Below are 4,929 nucleotides of genomic sequence, written 5' to 3' on the forward strand. Positions count from 1 at the left end.
TAAAATTTGCCTGTGAAGCCATCTGGTCCAGGGCTTTTGTGTGCAAGGAGATTTTTGATTACTGTTTCAATTTCCTTCTTTGTTATTGGTCTGTTGAGACTTTCTACTTCTTCTTGATTCAGTTTTGGAAGGTTATATGTTTCTAGAAATCTGTCCATTTGGATCAAAAAACTGTGGTACATTCACACAATGGAATACTATGTAACAGAAAGAAAGAAGGAACTCCTGCCATTTGCAACAACATGGATGGAACTAGGAAGAATTATGCTTAGTGAAATAAGCCAGGAAAAGAAAGAAAAATACCATATGATATCACCTAATACAGGAAACTAAAGAGCAACACAAACAAACGAACTAAATAGGCAAAGACTAGAATAGTAGTCAGTAGGGGGGAGGGGGGAGGGAGAGAAGGGGGATAAGTAAGGGAAGGGTCTAGTCAAGGAATGTGTATAAATGACTCATGGACATGGACAACGGGGATGGATATGATTGTGGGAGAAGGGATGGGCTGGGTGGGGGAAGCAATGGGGGAAAATGGGACAACTGTAATCGAAAAACCAAAAAATAAAAGAAAAAAATAAAAGGAACCACTGGGTGAGAAAGTGATGCACAGGTTGGAATGGGCCAGGGTCATGGACTAGTGTAGAGCCCACCAGGACCATGGGAGAGGGTGAATTCACAAGTGAAATTGAGTACTCACCAAAGGAGTGATATAGATTAGAAGTGTCCACTATACAGATACAAATTCATGCAAATCACAAACATGTTTCCCATTATGGAGAAGGCCTAGATGATGATAGTGATGATGGTAGTGATGATTATGATGACAACTCAAACTTGACATTTATTAAGATTTACCATGTGCTAGGTACTCTCCAGGCATTAACACATTCCTCATGTCATTTACTCCTCTCAACCACAGTTGGGGATAGGTACCATTGATATCATCTTCATTTTACAAATGGGAAAACTGAGACGCAGGTGTTGTAAATAACTTTCCCAGTGTTCCAAAGCTATATAAGTGGTTCAAAGTCAACACTCTTTCCACCAGATCCTGTGGCCACCCTAAGGAGATGGCATCTTTATTGAAGCTTATTATAAAGTCAGACACAAATAACTGATACACAGTGGCAGAAGAACAGAGGAACCACTAACACAGTGGCAACTGACTTTGGGGATGGAGGAGTATTCAAAGGAGAGACTTCCTAAAGGAGGTGATATAAGCCTCAGTTCTCTCATCCATAAAACATCGAAGGTGAACTGAGGTTATTTGACAAACTTCCTCAGTGCCAGATGTGGAACAGGGTGTGGTTTCCAATTTTTCAGCTTCTGACTATAAAGCTCAAGCATCAGGGGGCTCTGTGCTGCCCAAGGCAACCCATCCTAGCAGGAGGCACAGTAGGCAGCACTGGGGTTGAGCCCTCAGGTCTGAATCTTGGCTCTTCCATAAATTAGCTGTTGTGGGTTGAACAAGTACTCTTAGGACCCTCTCAGGTCTGATATTCTATCATTCACAACCAACTGTTTCCTGTGACATGAAACTGATATTTTTAGGGTCTACTTCTGGCAGGGTGGGTGGGCACTTTGCTCCCAAACTACCTGACCCCTGCCTACTGTGATTTGAGTTCTTACATCTGCTTTTTAGTGTCTTCCTGAATCCCTCTACACCATCACTGTCACCAGCTACAGTGTGTCTTACTCAATTAATCTACTCCCTGGAAAAACATCTCCCTGCGTCAGGCCCTAGGGGCACAGAGAGGGATGAGCAGTGTGCCTGCCCTCAGGGAGCTCTCTGAGAAGGAATAGCAGCTCATGGTTCTAGTCACCAGGTGGCAGTGGGCATGCAGCTATCACTGCCCAGGCTTGCGAGAGCCAGGTCATGCCTGCTCATTTGTCATCACTCTGTTGAGGCTTGTGCATTGTTGAAATGACACATGTTGCTTTTAATTGCCATTTAAAATGTCTTTAATAAGATTATATTATGATTTGGCATTGAAGTGAGAAGTTGTGCAAAAAGAGGAAACAGAGTATAAAGGCGACATTTCTATAAAGCAAATATTTGTCATAGGAAGAATAACCATATTTTCTTGTAAAGCAACCATCAAATAATTTAACATTTCCAAAAAAAGAAGTCCTGCACACAAGATGGAGCTGTCGTTTTCTGTTACTCATACATGCAAGGTGGTTGACCATCACATGCCACATGAGAAACCACCAGCATCAAAACTCACAGAATGTGTGTCAGAAGTTTGGGAGAGAGCCCCAGACATAACAGTGGAGTGCTCTTGTTAGAAATACTGCAACCTCAACAGTCTTTTTTTTAAATATATATTTTTATTTTTTGGTTTTTCAATTACACTTGTCCCATTTTTTCCCCATTGCTCTCCCCCACCCAGCCCACCCCTTCTCCCATAATCATATCCCTTCCCGTTGTCCATGTCCATGAGTCATTTATACACGTTCCTTGACTAAACCCTTCCCTTTCTTCTCCCCCTTCTCTCCCTCCCCCCTCCCCCCTACTGACTACTATTCTAGTCTTTGCCTATTTAGTTCGTTTGTTTGTGTTGCTCTTTAGTTTCCTGTATTAGGTGATATCATATGGTATTTTTCTTTCTTTACCTGGCTTATTTCACTAAGCGTAATTCTCTCTAGTTCCATCCATGTTGTCGCAAATGGCAGGAGTTTCTTCTTTCTTTCTGTGACATAGTATTTCATTGTGTTTTTGGATCCACTCATCTACAGATGAGCATTTAGGCTGTTTCCAGCACTTAGCTATTGTAAACAGCGCTGCTATGAACATAGGAGTGCCTAAGTTCTTTTGAATTAGTGTTTTAGAATTTTCGGGTATAATCATAGCAGTGGAATCTCTGGCTCAAAGGGCAGTTCCAATTTTAGTTTTTTGAGGTAATTCCATACTGTTTTCTATAGTGGCTGCACCAGTCTGCATCCCCACCAACAGTGCAGTAGGGTTCTGGTTTCTCCACATCCTCGCCAGCACTTGTTTGTTGATTTGTTGATGATGGCCATTCTGACTGGTGTAAAATGGTATCTCATTGTGGTTTTTATTTGCATCTCCCTGATGGCTAATGATGTTGAGCATCTTTTCATGTGTCTATGGACCTTCTGTATGTCCTCTTCAGAGAAGTGTTTGTTCAGGTCCTTTGACCATTTTTTAATTGCGTTGTTTGTTTTCTTGATGTTGAGTCATATAAACTCTTTATATATTTTGGAGATCAATCCCTTGTCTAAGGTATCATTGACAAATATATTTTCCCACATGGTTGGTTCCCTTTTCATCTTGCTGATGTTTTCTTTTGCTGAGAAAAAACTCTTTAGTTTGATGTAGTCCCATTTGTTTATTTTTTCCTTTATTTCTCTTGCCTTAGGAGACGTATCTGTGAAGATATTGTTATGTAAGATATCTGAAATTTCCCTGCCTATGTTTTCCTCTAGGACTTTTATGATGTCACGGCTTACATTTAAGTCTTTGATCCATCTTGAGTTTATTCTTGTGTGTGGTGTAAGTTGGTGGTTTTGTTTCACGTTTTTGCAAGTCTCTGTCCAGTTCTCCCAGCACCATTTGTTAAAGAGGCTCTTCTCACTCCATTTTATGTTTCTTCCCCCTTTATCAAATATTAGTAGACCATAGGGGCCTGGGTTTATTTCTGGACTCTCTATTTTGTTCCACTGATCTATATGTCTGTTCTTATGCCAGTACCAGACTGTTTTGATCACAGTGGCTTTGTAGTATTGTTTGATGTCTGGTATAGTGATTCCTCCTGCTGTGTTCTTCTGTCTCAAGATTGCTTTTGCTATTCAGGGTCTTTTTTGGTTCCATATTAATTTTTGGAGTATTTGTTCTAGGTCTGTGAAATATGTCATTGGTATTTTAATAGGGATTGCATTGAATCTGTAAATTGCTTTGGGTAGTATGGCCATTTTGATGATGTTGATTCTTCCCATTCAAGAACATGGTATTTGCTTCCATTTATTTGTATCTTCCTTAATTTCTTTTTTCAATGTTACATAATTTTCAGAGTACAGGTCTTTTATCTCTTTGGTTAAGTTTATTCCTGGGTATTTTATTTTTCTTGTTGCTATAGTAAATGGTATTTTCTTTTTTGTCTCTGTCTCTGATAATTTATTGTTGGTTTACAGAAATGCCTTAGATTTCTGTATATTTATTTTGTACCCTGCTATTTTGCCAAATTCACTTATTATATTGAGTAGTCTTTTAGTGGAGTTTATAGGGTTTTCTAGGTATACTATCATGTCATCTGCAAATAGTGATAATTTTACTTCTTCTTCCCCAATTTGGATGCCTTTTATTTCTTTTTCTTGTCTGATTGCTGTGGCTAGGACTTCCAACACTATGTTGAATAGGAGTGGAGAAAGTGGACAGCCTTGTCTAGTTCCTGATTTCAGGGGGAATGCTTTCAGTTTTTGTCCATTGAGTATGATGTTGGCTTCAGGCTTCTCATATATAGCCTCAATTATGTTAAGGTATGCTCCCTCTATCCCCATTTTGCTGAGTGTTTTCATCATAAATGGGTGTTGTACTTTATCAAATGCTTTTTCTGCATCTATAGATATGATCATGTAATTTTGTCTTTCATTTTGTTTAGGTGATGTATTATATTTATTGATTTGTGAATATTAAACCATCCTTGAATCCCACTTGATCGTGGTGTATGATCTTTTTGATGTATTGCTGAATCCTGTTTGCCAATATTTTGTTGAGGATTTTAGCATCTATGTTCATCAGTGATATTGGCCTGTAATTTTCTTTCTTTGTTGTGTCTTGACCTGGTTTTGGGATTAGGGTAATACTGGTTTCATAGAAAGAGTTTGGGATTTTTCCCTCTTCTTGGATTTTTTGGAATAGTTTAAGGAGGGTAGGAGTTAGTTCTTTCCTAAACCTTTTGTAAA

This window comes from Furipterus horrens, unplaced genomic scaffold, assembly GCF_987537825.1.
Source record: "Furipterus horrens unplaced genomic scaffold, mFurHor1.1.pri manual_scaffold_1, whole genome shotgun sequence".
In the NCBI taxonomy this organism is placed as follows: domain Eukaryota; kingdom Metazoa; phylum Chordata; class Mammalia; order Chiroptera; family Furipteridae; genus Furipterus; species Furipterus horrens.